Here is a 16,230-nt window from a genome sequence, read left to right as displayed (position 1 = left end):
ATAAGATTTCACTTTTTGTGACTATAAAGGAATTTAATTCAACATTAAAATTAATTGTTATTAACATTTTAAAAACTACAGTTTTTTTTTTGTCAAAATTGTATATTTTACCTAAATGTCTGTAAAGAATTTTCATAGCTGGAACAAAAAAATAAATATAAAAAATATGTTATAGGACTTATTATAAAATAAAATTTAAAAATAATAAAAATTGTACGTTATATTATTGAATATAAGCAAAATGGAAGAATTTATTGTAAAATATAATTTGTAGAGCACCATTAAAAATTATATAAAAAAATAGAAGGGGTTTATGTCGTAATTTTCCTAACATAAATTCTTTATTTATTTTCATGCCACATATCAATATTTTATATTGTGAATGCATTTGGAATTTAAGGATACTTATATTCTATCGCTAGGTTTTTCCAGCTTGTATCGGGAGATTGGTCCTCTCCATGTGGACTACCTCTGTTAGAGAGAAGTTATTCAATAAAGATTTGTCTTTTCTATTAGAGTTCACAGTCTCCTAAGTTACCTTTGCTTCTATCACCCATGCAGCCCCAAGTTTTGTTGGATAATCCCTTCACGCTTTGGATGGAGACGGGGACATCTAGGAGTGCTCTTTCGTGCAGTCCGATCAGACTGATCTTCCATTCTGCTTTGAAGCTTTGATTCCATCTGACCTCGTACGCTTATCCAAGTACAAAGAGAAGGATTTGGAAGCTCTTAAGCCAGAATTAAAGGCCAGCATTGATAAGGGAATTGCTTTCTTGCAGAAGCAACTACTTACCACTTAAAAACTCAAGTCTCCGACATATCAAAACTTGAGAGAGTGCCAAGGCTGCACCAGTAGTTTCAGTTTTGCAGAATCGAAGTTTTATCAATTTCTTTAACACCCCAAACTCGACATAGACGTTATGGCCGAATCTGGTGATGTCAAATAGAAGGGATTTTAAAAACGGAGCTAACTCGATAAAAACCTTAAGCATCTAAACTTTTAATTTCTTTCATTTATTTCAAAACATATGTTCAATTAGTCGACTTGCCTTAAAACGTATCATTTTAGCGGAAGTTTAGGAAAATCGTCATGTTTAAGGAAAACAGTTCACATTTTTAGAAAATCATGTTTTAAGTATAACCATCATCGTAATAAGCAGGTTAAATCCAAAAGCCCAAAACTAAAGCCAAACATTTTAAAGAGTCTAGAGAGTCCCAACAAATACAACCTCTCAAATCTCAATGCCAAAACTTAATTAAAACCATAAAACATATAAGACAGTAATAACAAGTGGTCACCGTCGAGTCCTCCGCTACACCGATCTGCCTAACTTTGTGGATTACCTGTACAATATAAATAGAAAAAGGGTGAGTTTACATAAACTCAGTGTGTAACCCCAAAGAATTAAGCATGTAGACAACTAGAAAATCAAAATCAGTCAGATACAGATTCGGCCTAAGCCCATTACAGTCACAGATGCATATGCAGGCCCAAGCCCATCTCAGATACAGATGCAGATATGCAATTCAGAATCAGAAATCAGATATCCTACCCCCAACCTCTACACACCATCTCCGACCATCTCTACACACCATGTGGGGTTTAAAACACATATCCAGCTGTACACACCATGTAGTACTGATGCGGCACATAACAGATATAACGCAGCCAAGTTGCTAGATAATAGGCAAAACTGTCTTTCAGACACTTCCTCCAATATAATCATCCCACCCCAATAACAGTAACAGTACATATATACAGAATTAACAGATAGATCATGTTTAACATGCTTATATAAATAGATAGCAGATGTACATGCATAGACATCCTCAAAACAGTACTACAGTCTAATAAATCACATAGTTATAGGGTTTAGTAAGCCTTTACTGACCCTACGGTAGGTCCACAATCGATTAGGACGACTTGTGCGACCTTACGGGAAATTTCAGTATAATGGCCCCACATGCCCGTGTGCCATGACTGTGTGGCCCACACGCCCAGATTGGCCTGGCCTGTGTGGCCCACACGGCCTAGCCCAATAAATGACACGCCTATGTGTCATGTCAGTGTTGGCCCAAATGCCCAATTTGGCCTAGCCCGTATGGCCCACACGGCTACATTCGAGCCACCACACTACCGTCTGCTGCACGCGGCCATGTCTTCGTTGATCACATGGCTATGTACTTACACATGGCCTACCACACGAGTGACCACACGCCCGCGTGGCGTCGACAGTGGCCTTTTTTGGCTTTTGTCAAAACCTCGTTTCTGTGTTTTGGGCATACACTTGATATCGATTTGATGCGAAAACTATGCGAAAACTATCTCGAGCTTTCTAGAACCTAAAAACTGACAAAACAACGCTCAATTTCTGTCCTTACATTCAATTAAACTGAAAACCTGAAATCAACCATAACTTAAAACGAGCACTTACGACTTAGTCCAACACCCCGAATGATTAACTACAAATCTACAAGAGAAGAGTCATGATCTTCTCGATTCGTTACAGCCAAACATAATTACTACCAATCAGAAAAGAGAAACCGTTCTAACGATTCTAAAAGAAAACTCCCTATTCGAACAGAAAAACCATCACCACTTACCAATGCGTACGAATTTCGTGAACAGAGGTACCATAATTCGAAAAATAAAAAGATGACACCGAAAGCAAAGGAAAATAACAAAAGAGAAGGAAAAGAGAAAAACAGAGGAAGGACAAGAATGAAATGTGAGAACTGAAGGGATTTTCGGCAAAAAGAAAAAAATAAAATAAAAATTAATTTGATAAACCCCAACTCCTACTAACTACACAATCTCAACCACTTCAGCATTTAAGTTGAATTGAAACTTTCTCAGTCAACTGAGTAAAAATAAATATCCATACACTCACGCAAGGATTCAAACATAAAACCTCCAACACACTTACTCCTTTGTCATTTGAACCAACAAGCTCATTTTGATATAAAATTACAGGCAATTAAATATAAGTCCACTGAACAAAGATAGGGCTAATTCAAAAAATAACAAAAATTGCTAAAAGTAAAGCTTGAACTTGGAACCCCTCACACACACCTAGAACACATAATCACTAAAGCAGATAAATATTTATATTAAAATTTTACAGAAACAAACATAAGAATTTTGGGGCGTTACATTCTTTTTCCAATTACATCACAGAATACCAAAGTTAGAAGGGCATTTTGATGTTTGTAGAATGTGGATGAGAAAAATATAAACATTTCTGAATCAGAAAATTTGACAAGCTCAAATGAATGTTGTGTTTCAACTTTCTTTTAATCCTTGGCAACATCCTTTAAACGCAATAAGTAGCTAAACAAAACAAAACAGAAGCAGCAATGCAAGACGTGTTAGCGGCTTAGTTTCTCGGCTCACCACTAGGTGTCGTAACCATTTTTTTGAAAAACGAAAATCGACTTAAGTTTTGGAAAATGAAAGAACTGGAGTCGCCACCAATCTTTTTTTGATGAGGTGTGATCGGATCACCTTAAATTAATCATTTTAATAAAATTTAAGATTTACTAAAATGATAATTTTTGGTCTACGAAAATCAAAAAATGAGTTCGGGAGTCGGTTGCGCACGAGGAAGGATTAGCACCCTCGATACGCCCAAAATTGGTACCTAGTTGATTAATTAGTGTCTTAGTGTCGAAAATTTGAAAACTTGAAAGAATTTAAAATACGATCCCTCTTTGTATTAATGCTAATTTAAAAATGACTGCATAAATTAAACGGATGTTAAGGACTCTCTCATCTCGAACTAATAAAATATCATGCCTAGTAAGTTAGGACACGACATCTCGAACTTTGAGACTGAGCTTGCCTTTTATTTAAAATTAACGTATTTTAACTTCTTTTAAAAGGGTATTCGGTTAGTTAGAGTGAACGAGGAAAATCGAAATCCAGTAAGTTAGGGTACGTTTCCTTGATTTTTGAACACCGAATATTGCCTTTATTTGTGAAAAATCTTATTTCGAGATAACAAAATGTCATACCCGGTAAGTTAGGGCACCACACCTCGTATCTCCGAAAATAAGCATTTTTTTAAAACTTACATTGTGATTAAAAAGAATATTCTGTTATTTAGGTTAAATGAGAAAAATCGAAACCCAGTAAGTTAGGGCACGATTGTCTCGAATTACCTAATACAGCATATTACTTTTATGGAAGAATTGTATTAATATATTGAGTAAAAAAATAACGTGATTTATAGTAAAACGTAAAAGCAAATTATAATATTAATATGAATAATAACATAACAATAGGTGCGACAGTGTCAAAAATAATAGTATGAGCGATTATAAAAGGTGAAATAATAGCAAGGCTAGTAACATGTAAATATAAACAAATGCATGAGGAAAATGAAATGATCGAATACATAAGTAAATTAACGAATAAATAAAAATGAATAAAACATGGAACAACAGAAATGGCAATAATAACGAAAATGATAATAATAATAATAATAATAATATAAGTAACAATAGTATAAAACGATAATAACATATGGTATTAAACATGATAGTAATAACGTAGATATGAAATAGTAGGGAACGTATATATGTAAAACAAATAACACTAGATTAAAAATATATATACAATATTTATTATTTTTAAAAAAAGATAACTAATAATAACGATATATAAATATATACATATATGTATTAAAACATATACGTAATAATAGAAATAAAAATGTATACTAGTATTAAAGTGTGACAGCCCTAGTGTGACCCTAGTCGGAAAGTGGTTTCGGGACCACAAAACCGAGTCATAAAAATAATTAATTGCTATATTCTATGCTTATTATGTGTGTACATGAGTATGTGGAAGTTTCATTCTCTAATTTTGCCAATTGCATGAGAAATTATTAAATAGGGATCGATATGAGACATGGTGAAATATGATAGGCTAATTTAAAATGGTCTATTAGTGCATGTACCAAAAAGGGTGGTTTTGCATGTCAATTTACCCAAAAGATGAAGAGTGGCCGGCCAAGGGGTGATGGTGCTCCACTTATTCTAATTTAATATGTTTTGTTTAGTTAACAAATGGCTTAAAATAATTATAATAAAATTGAATAAAAGAGAAAAAGGGAAGAGGAGTGTTCATCTTCTTCTCCATCTTGCCAAGGCCGAAACAAGGAAGAAAATAAGGGGAACTTACCTAGAGCAAGTCGGCATTCATCTTTAGCGATAGGAGGTAAGCTTTGAATTTGTTGATTTGGATTTATAATATGCTAAGCTAAATTGTGGATGCACTCTTGGTAATGTCAAGAAAGTTGAGATTTTTCATGGTGATTTGGGCTATATGCCGAATGACTAAGTCTTAGAATAGGGTAGAGATTTTGGATGAGTAGTTTAGAGGCTCCTTGTACATTCGGTCAAAAGGTGAGTTTATTGACAATGTTAATTTCTTCCTCTATGATTATTTTCCTAGCATGTTAAATGGTTCTTGATAGGGCCGAATGAGTTATGGAAGTTTTTATAAATGTATGAAGTTCAAGGTGCAAAATTTTAGTCTTGATGTTATGGATAATTCGGTTGAGATATGGGGAGAGGGAGTTGTCATTTAGGTTAAGATCAAAGGGATGAGCAATAGGCATTAAAAGGTGAAATGTGTGAAACTTAAGGTGTAAAAACCTATATGTAATTACATAGGAAATGTTAAAAAACTAACATGGTATATTCGGCCATGTAGAGTACATCCTAGAGATATTATATTTAATTCCCTACAATCGACTAAATGGGTGATTAGTAAGGGTGATTGCCGAATATACTAACATACATATGCATGTGTAATTGGATTGTAAATATTTAGCAAGGCGGTTAAACTAGTTGATTTATTGATTAAGCTCAAGGAGTTAAAGGAGGAGAATCGAGCAAAGGCAAAGAAAAGATCATCGAGTAGCCGAGTTGGAACCGTCTTACCCAACACAAGTAAGTCATTAAGCATATATTTTGTATTGATTTAAATGGTCATAACGTCTATGTAATTATGCTGAATGGAATGATAAATATATATATACATGTATGCATGGGGTGATGAAAGTATTGAATGAAAAAGAAAGGAGGTGAGATTTATTGAGTTGTTGATTTCGGCACTAAGTGTGTGGGTGTAAACATTTATGATCATGAAATTGGCACTAAGTGTGCGGGTTCAAATTGTATAGCACTAAGTGTGCGGGTTCAAGTTGTATAGCACTAAGTGTGCGAGTTCGATTGTATAACACTAAGTGTGCGGACTTACTATATGTTTTTGAATCACTATTGACACTAAGGGTGCGACCTTATTGAGTTGATCACGGACAGCGGAACGAGTAAGTGTCTTGAGTTTGTGGCTAATAGACGTTATGTTTATATTTGGAATTTTGCTTGGTAAGTCTTGAACCTATGTGATAATTATACTTGAAGTCACATACATAAGATTCATCGTGGAATAGAGGGAATGTCATTTAGTTGCATGAATGTAACGAGAATGAAATCATCCATGGAAAATGCCTCAAATATCATGTTGAGTAGCATATGAAATGTTGATGTAGTACTTGGTATGATATTGAACCGAAAGGTCTAAGGAACTATAGTATAGTTCGGTATGGGTGGAGAGATTTAACTCCTTTTCCTTTGTTTTCTCATGTGATAATTTATTAATGGATGATTATGTGACGCTTATGACTTACTGAGTTATGTACTCATTTGGTGTGCTTATTTGTTGCTTATTTAGGTTCTTGATCCATTTTGTGTGCTCGTGACCGTCGTCACAAGTCATCACACCGGATTGCAACTTTTTGGGGTATCTTCTTCTTAGTTGGCCTAGGAGAACATTTCGGCATGTATAGGCTATTATGTTTTGTTTGAAATTTGGTATGTAAACTTTTAGCCATGCGAAAATGGCATGAATGTTCGTTTGGATTTGGTTCTATGATGCTTGGTCACAAGTCTTGGTAATTCGGTTGTGGTTGAGTATTGGTTGAGGTCTACTCGATTATTACGCCATATGTCATGGCTAATTTATTTTCGGTGTTAAATTCATGATTTGGTAATAGTGTAGTGGGGAGATGCTCGGTGATGATTATTCTTTGGCATGGCTAGTCATGGTCATAAATTGTGACATGTATGATGAATTATTAGTTAGATCAAGGAAAAATCACGAAATAGGCATAGTCTGCTTTAGTAACAGATGCTGACAGCAGCAGTGTTGTGAGATTGAAAAATCACTAAAAATATTAGAAATGGAATTAAATAATGAATAAATTAGGTAATCGAAGCTTGATGAGTCTATTTTCGTATGGAAGAAACGAAACGACCATATGAACTTTATGTTAGGAGATAATTAAATTCTTGTGAAACAGTGCCAGAGCGATTTCTGGATCCCCTGTTATGACTTAGAAAATTCACCGTAAATTTTATATTGATAATTAGAGGTCGTGCCTTATATGTACAGATTCTTTATCGAGCCTAGTTTCGTTAGAGACAAACGGCATAGGCATTGAAGCCCTTTACAGGGAGATATTTAAAGCGTAAGGTACAGAGGTCAGTGTAGTCGAACCTTGAAACAGGGGAAACTTTAACAAATAAACTGTACTAATTGGCCCAACCAAAAATTTTACAAAAATTCCACCATATAGATATATGAGTGTAGTTTCGGGGAAAATTTACAGAATTGGATTTCGAGTTTCAGAACTCAAAATATGATTTTTAAAGAAACCACGATACAGTAGCCGGCTTGCCTGGAACAAAAAAAATATATATATATATAGGGGGAAATAAATGAAGTAAGCCGGTAACACCTCGTGTTCGATTTCCGGTAACGGCCATGAGTTCGGGGTGTTACATAAAGAGTATATACATAATAATGAAAATATAATATTAATAGATATATATATGTAATATATAAAAATGTGTAAATAATATAATATTAAAATATTTACATAGTATGTACATGTTAGAAATAATAATAATGTTAGAAAAACAACTATTAATAATATTATATAGATATATACGTATATATGAATACATGATAATATTAAAAGTATGTACATAATATATATACATAATAAAAAAATACATACATAATATTTAAAAAATATACATAATATAATGTTAATATATAGATACGTAATATGGAGTATAATATGTATGTATATATTAAAAGAATACATATGTGACATACAAAACATTAACCAAAACAATAATTAAAAAACTATTAATACTATCTAATATATATATATAAGGATTAAGTAAAAAAATAATAATGAAATGCTAATAAATAAAAAAATAAAAATAATAACAGTAATAAAATATAATAGTATAAATAATATTTAAAATTAAAATAAAATAATGAGAAAAGGTAAAAAGAGGGACGAAAATCGAAATAAAAATGAATTTTGGGGCGAATTTCAAAAGAAATAAAAATAAAACGACCAAATTGCAACATGTGCGCAACCTAGAAGGGCTGAAAATGCAATATTCCCCCTCCCTAAAATGCAGCACGTGGTCGAGGACCAAATTGAAAAACGAGAGAAATTCCAGGGCCAAATTTAAAGTAAAAAAACTTGATTGTAGATACATGAAAAAGAGGAAGGGCTAAATGCGCAAATAGCCCTTCCGCTAAAAAAAAACACGCGGATTTCTGAGGCTGACGGGTCGGGTTGCGGGTCACCCCCCCAAAACGACGCCGTTTTGGGCGTTTAGGGGGCCTAATGAAACGGCGTCGTTCGCGAGCCCTATTTAAATCAGTTTTTTTTAAAAATTCATTTCCCATTTGTGTTTTAAAAAAAAGAAGTTTCATTTCCTCTGTTTCCTCTGTATTTGCCCAGAATCCGGCGAGATATCCGGCCGATCACTGCCGTAGTTCGCCACCGGCCACCGTCGCCGGCCACCGTATATTTTTCTTCCCTTTTTTATATTTTTTTATGTTTTTAATTTATATGTATAAATGAGGAAATGGATCCAAAAACAAAATAAAAATAAAGTTAAATCACCTTAGATTTGCTACTTTCGGTTCTCCGATCTCTGATATTGAGCTATCTTCCTGCTTTTGATGTTGCTAGGGTCTATATTCTTGCTCGTATGTTTAAAATCTAATGTTGTTTTTATTTCACAAATGTCGAATCTCATCCTTACAATTCGTTTGGCTTTTATAGCCATTTACAAATCCTTTTTTTTTATTTTACACTGTCTTTTCTTTACTTAATTTTGCAGGAAAATGGGCGGTGGCACAGTGGCGGTGGGGCAAGTGGTGATGGGACAGACAGCAGGTGGCTGAACGGCTAGGGTTTTTAGGTTTCCTTTTTTTTTCTTTAATGTATTGGGCTAGGGTTCTTTTGGGCTTGGGGCATTTAGTTGGGTATTAATTTGGGCCCGCAAATTGGGCTTGTACACTAGGGATGTCCATTTTTTTAATCAAATTTAAATTTAAAACATTAATATTTTATAGGAGCTAAAATTAAAATATTATCGTTTTCCTTTTAAATCCAAAAGTTAAAATATTATCATCCAACCAACGAAGAAAAGGTTCATATATTATTTTTCTACGAGTAAAACAACTAAGCTTACTAGCTCAATTTGATGTAGCTTCAAGCTATTAACACATTGACAAAGGTCCTCAAATATAAAATAAAAAAATTAAATAAATGAAATTTAATTAATTTTGAATAAATTATATATATATATGTCGAAACCATTATTTAAAGGGTTTGAAAAACGGGGTTCGACTTTTTGAAAATGAAAATGGGAGTCGCCACCAATCTTTTAAAGTGCGATTGGATCACTATATAAAACGTTTTGGCCTAAGAAATTATGAGAAAATAGGTTTGGGAGTCGATTACGTACGAGGAAGGATTAGCACCCTCGTAACACCCATAATTGGTACCAAATTGAGTAATTCTTGTCTTAGTGTCAGAAATTTGAAAGAATTTAAAAAAAAATGATATTTCCTTTAAACCGTGATGTTTTGAGAGAAGAATCAAAATTCATTCGTTTTAAAAGAGTACAAACATCACATCCAGCATGATTAGATACGATATCTTTAATCTTTCGTAACTAAAATCATCTCGTGATTTATAAAACTTGTTTAAAAGGATATTTTAAATATTTAGACAAACGAGAAATTGCAACCCAGCATGTTAGGGCGCTATTTCTCGAATTTCTAAGTATTCAAAACATTACCTTGCTCTTTTTTAAAAGTTCCTTTTTAATTAAATAAGATATGACTTTTGGTTTAAAAATGATATGTTTTACATATTATAAGAAATTAAAATATCCTAATTTCAATATATATATGTTTTATCATTTCATGCAAATATAGTAAAGGTGACGAACAATGATCTAAATTATCTAATATGCTATTATTTTATGCATGATCATAAATAGCATTATTACGTACAAAGTATAACATGGAATATAGTGAATTCAATAGTATAAATTGTATAACACATACATAACAACATTTTATGTCAATGTATATATCAATTTATCATAAATAACTAAATTTATGTGAATATATAAGAGCAAGAATAAAATAAGATGTAAATTTAACCTATTAGACAATATCAAAATAAAGAAAGAAACTAAAAATAAATAAGCAAATTAAATGTATAAAATAAAAACAAGCTATTTAGAAACATATCATTAAAAAACATGAAAATGATAAAAGAAAACCCCCCTTTTTTTAAAAAAAAGATACATATATATGGACTATACCATGGGGTATAATAACTTATAATATACTAAATATTGGTATTACACTTTAAAAAATTTAAGAATGTACATACTTAATAAATAATAAAATAGTATATATTTTATAATAAAACAAAGATAATGTAAAAAAAATGATAAAATGTATGTAATATAATATATAAAAATATCATAAGGAGTAAAGTATAATATGTAATAAAATATGAAAACAAATAATAATATAATATAATATATATAAATATAGTGAAATATATAAAATGTATATAGAAAAAAAACATATAATAATATAATATACATAAATAAAAAATATTTTTATACATAATTAACATATGGAAAAAGAATACATATATTCTTTTTTAAAAATATTAATACAATGTAAATAATATATATGCCATATAAAATAATATAATAATATATGATATAATAAAATAAATGTATTTTCCCTATTTGATAATAATATAACATACAATTTTAATATAAAATAATAATATATATTAAATAAATAATAAAATTTTAAATAAATAAATTTATAAGTAAAAGGGAACTAAAATTAAAAGTAATTGAAAATTCTAGGCTAAATTTAAAAAAAAATTTAAGCTTATTTGGAAAACGAATTAAAACCAAGGGACTCATTGGGAAATTAGCCCTAATCCCCGAAAACGATGCCGTTTCTTTGGAATGGATTTAAAAAAGGGCGCTAGGATTAAATTGGAATCGATATAAAATATTGGGGCTAAATTAAAATAAAAACTAAATTGAAATTTTAAAATTTGAAAACACGGAAGGGCCGATTGGGAAATTTTCCCATTTATTAAAAAAAATGCGGATCCTCCCCGGGTCTTCGGGTCAACGCACGGATCCTCCTTGGAACGACGCCGTTTTAAAGCTTATTGTTTTAAGCTAAACGACATTGTTTTAATAAGGCTATATAAGCCAATTTTTAGCTTAAAAAATCACTTTTAACCTGGTTTTTTTTAAAAAAAAAAGAAAATCCTCTGAAAGAGGAATGGGGAAGGGGCTTTCAGCGCTCCGTTGAGCTTCCGTCTCCGACCTTTCACGCGCCCACGCGCCGCCAAATACGGTGGCTCAGAAGGCTAAAAACCTTCGTTATTCTGGGTAAAACACAGGTAATCTTCTTCTCTTTTAATATTATCAGTTTTTTTTTTAAAAACGATTTGTATGCCTGTTGAGAAGAAAAAAAAACAAATAAATAACAGAATATAAAACTTTAATCACCTTTTTTAAGAAAATGCTTGAACTTTTCTTTTATGTCTTTGTATATCTTTTTATTTTTCTTTTTGTAAGAAAAAGGCGGTCCCCTTTTTACATCGTATTTTACATCCACTTATACTGTTTACAAATAAATCTAAAAAAAAAACCCTATTCTGATTCTTGATTTGCTTGCTTCTTTCCTTTTCTTGCAGGTTAATGGCGCAATCTTCGGCGGTGGGTCATGATCCATGCGCCGATTGCGGCGTGGCATGGGAACTGGAACCACAGCGCTGATGGTGGCTACTAGAACGGCGTGATTCGAAAAGGCGCGTCTTTCGGGATGATTGCGGCGCCTAGGGTTTCTGAAACCCTAGGCTTCTCTTTATTCTGCTAATATCTTGGGCCGTTTGGGCTCTGTGTACTTTGGGTTGAGGGTGTAAATGGGTCTGCTGGGTGGTTGGGTTTACTGGGTTATTGGTATTTGGGCTACTGGGTTACAGGTTATAACCGGTCTGCTAGGTCTAGGTTAAATGGGTCAATTAATTTGGGCTTTTGTAAACTGGACTGTAATGGGTTTATTTTATTTTCAGCCCGGTCAAATTTGAGCTACTACAATATATATATATATATATATATATGCAGGTGCATTAATTTAGGTTACCAAATTTTTTGGAAAAAAGAGAGTTAATTTATCATTTATTCCATAAGAAAAAAATTATTTTGTTTTGCGGTAAATACATTTAATCTATGATATTTATATGTTATAACTATTCATTTTTTTATCTTTTTCCCCTTTTACAAAATTTGTTAAACTCCTTAAATTATTGATATAAAATAAATTATTAAATCTGATTATACTAATTCTTCATATTTATACGTGTTAAAATTTTGGAAATAATTAAAATATGATAATTTAAAAAAATATGGTGTCCAATTAATTTAATTAGTTGATTAATTTTAAATTTACATACGAAATTTGCTTACTTCAATATTGGCTTGGAGGAAATTAAGGAACTAGAAACATTAATAAATAAATTTTGGGCTTCAAGGTATAAATTTAATTTTTACTAAAAGATTTATAATATTTAAAAAAAATCGTATTTTCATTAATTTAATTTTTAACTAATAAAAATAAATATTTATTTTGTTTGATGTATTTTTAATTAAAAATTAAACTTATTTATTTTCATTTCATTATTTATCTTAAATACCCCTAAATAAAAAATAGTAGAAATAATAAAATATAAATACATTTTACTCTTAAATTTACTTTAAGAAAATAGAGTTTATAGAGTTTGATTTTTACTATAGCAAAGTCCCTTCCATTGAAGAGATCATTTTTCTCAAGTTGTAGAGTATCTGTACCATTTACCATATATTTTTCTTTGGTTGGGTGATATTTTACCACATTAGAGTGCTTAAAATATTGAAAATTGTCATAATTTTATTTATCACTATTATATGAATTACTTAAATTCATCCAAAATATATCCCAATTGATTGATGGGTTAAGAATTGGTAGAAATTTGTATAGGAGAAGTAACTCAAACTCATCCAAAATAAGAAGATGATATGGTAGAAAAAGTCGACTCTTTATATAAGAAATGTACAAATAAGATGATATGAGTTAATTTAATCGATATAAGAAAGAATTAAAAAATAATTTCTTTTGAGGGTCCAAAAATACAAATTAGGAATCAAATATATATATGAAAACCTTGATGAGGTATACATGTGAGTTGGGCTGTTTGGTTGGCTTTAGGTTGGGTCAATGTAGATGGAAATATTTGTGATTTAAATTTTATTGAGTTATTTTAAATTTGAAATATTTTGAGTTTGGATATTTTTGATTGAGTAATTTCATATTTAGTCATTTGAGTTTAATTTAATATTAAAATAAAATGAAAACAAAATTAAACAAGTTATTTAATTGATTTAAATCTATTATATAATTAATAGTTATCAAAGATAAATTTTGAAATAAATATAATAAATTATTCTAAATTTAAATTAATTAACTTATAATATATATAATCATAACAAAGTAAACCCTATTTAAATTGACAAAAATAACTTTTGTTGTTTAATTTCTTTTTCTAAAATTGTGGTTATAAATATTTTATTGTTAATAATATTTTAATTCTAAAAATTTGATATTTTTTATTGTTAATAATATTCATTTAAAGTAAAATTGTGATATTTTCATTGCTAATAACATTATCTAATTTAAAAATTATGGAATAAGTAAAAATCAATTAAATTTTTAGGATTTAAAACACATGTAAAAATTAAAAGGAAAAGTAGTAAAAATCTTTTTAGGATTTTCAAATAAATGAAAAATAAAATAAAATAAAAATAAAATTTCAATTTGTTTTAAGATTTTGAAGTCAAACAAGACCAAAACCAAAAGATTTTGAGATTTTGAAATACATCAATTTATGTTTTGAGATTTTGCATTGAAATTTGAATTTTTTCTTCCATTTGTTAGTTTCATGTGTGTTACACTTGTTAGTTTCATACGTGCAGACACCTTCCAAGGAGCTTCTTATAAGAACTCTTTGCCTTGACACTTATTTGACAAACAAACCCATTCATTAATCGTCACATTAAGACTCAAGTACCACATCCGGAGCTAAAGTCTCAGCCTATGACAAGAGATGTTAGAACTTCTTATTAACCCCTGTGGCGGTGAACGATGGAAACTGAGATTGAGAAGGTGAGCAAGCAAGAGGATGGCATGGTTGAGAAGTGATCTACCATGAATTACACTATTATTTACATCCTTTTTTACACATAACTTTAGCTTGTTTAATAATTAAATCAAAGCATCTTAGTATATATTTAGGTTTTCATACTAAAAGTAGTAATTTATACTTTTTAGTAGTTTTTATTACATTCTATATATCTAAATAAGGTTACATAGTCTTCTAGGACAAATCGGGAGCCAAAGATACATATTCAGTCTGAAACTGATGCCTATGTCACGGCACCAAGACACTTGTCTCAACATTAAAGACAGAAGCAAAAAACAAGTACTGAAGTGAAATTGCCTTTGATGTCGCGACACGCTCCCTGTTGTGTCGCAACACACCCCTTGTGTTACAACACTGCCCCTGCGCAGCCAAAAAGTCCTACATATGATAATTATGTTTTGAAGGGAAATTAGGTGTATTTGTCCTAGTTGAACTCTAAGGACTTCAAGGATAATTTAGACACTTGAATATTCCGAGTTTAGCCTATATAAAGGCCATGGTAATCAGTTTAAACACATTATTTTAAGGAGACAAAAATTATTCTTAGGTTTTTCTTTCATTCTTAGTTTTCATAGGTTAGTTATGTTCTTGTAATCGAAAGATCCTATTCTGAAATAAGACTTTTGTGAGTGGAGAGTGCTCCGGAGCCACGCTTTCATTGATAAATCCATGAGCATCTCTTTTCCTTATTCTATTCTTTATATCTCTTTCTTTAACATTGTTAGTTGAATGCTTGTGTAAAGATTAGAATCAATTTATGCGTTATACATATTTCGCATGTTTCAACTGTTTTAACCTAATTAATTGATTGAAAAATAGAGTTTTGTAGCGGATTAGTTGGTTAGGAAAGAAGAAACATAAAACTCTAGGCTTGACGACCCAAAGAAGTCATATAGGTGGGAATGAACTCAAAATCGATATTGCCTATTTGTGAAAACCTTACCCCAATCCAGTCTGACCTGTAAGGTCGAGAGATAAGTAGTTCTTGCTGACTCATTAGGTTAGTTGAACGACAAGAGGCATAACTAGGTTGATGACTAGCTAGTTGAATAAAGCCCTACATTAATAATTAATTAGGAAATAATTGGATCTAGGCTAAAGAAACTCGCGTAGTCTAAACAAGGGATAGGAGAAGCCGATATATGAACTTAGGAGTAGATTTAAGTTTATTTCAATTTATTTAGTTTATTAATATATTTCAATTTATTTAGTTTATTAATATTATTATAATCTTCCTTCCATATTAACAGTACTAATTTTTGATTCAAGTAGATTAGTAATTATTTCTAGTGATTGGTTTGATAGAAATTTTCCATAAATTGTAATCCCTTGGGTACGATCCTCGGAGTACTTACCTATTTCGTTGTAACTATATTATAATCTAACTTGTATACTTGCGGACACGGCCTCAATTCCATATACTTTGTAGTAATATTCACACTCTGGACATTAGTATGTCTTGAGGTGCCAAGAACCGATGTGTTGCAAAGGGCAAGAAAAGAAGCTCGAAGGACTCTGTGAAGATCATTGAGAATCAAATGGACAAGGT

General features: G+C 31.1%; 2 long non-coding RNA genes across 2 annotated transcripts; both read left to right on the top strand.

The window, feature by feature from the left end:
• Nucleotides 1-8,797: 8,797 nt before the first annotated feature.
• Nucleotides 8,798-9,452, top strand: LOC121229119 (uncharacterized). The gene is made up of 2 exons (XR_005926655.1): nt 8,798-8,901; nt 9,223-9,452. It is a non-coding gene; the product is annotated as an uncharacterized lncRNA (long non-coding RNA).
• A 2,118-nt stretch (nt 9,453-11,570) lies between these two features.
• LOC107960085 (uncharacterized) lies at nt 11,571-12,517 on the top strand. Its single transcript, XR_001701091.2, has 2 exons — nt 11,571-11,843; nt 12,141-12,517. It is a non-coding gene; the product is annotated as an uncharacterized lncRNA (long non-coding RNA).
• The last annotated feature ends 3,713 nt before the right edge of the window (nt 12,518-16,230 follow it).

Source organism: Gossypium hirsutum, chromosome A05 (assembly GCF_007990345.1).
Source record: "Gossypium hirsutum isolate 1008001.06 chromosome A05, Gossypium_hirsutum_v2.1, whole genome shotgun sequence".
NCBI lineage: Eukaryota > Viridiplantae > Streptophyta > Magnoliopsida > Malvales > Malvaceae > Gossypium > Gossypium hirsutum.
Note: the sequence above shows the minus strand (reverse complement) of the source record. Positions and strands in the feature narration are given on the sequence as shown.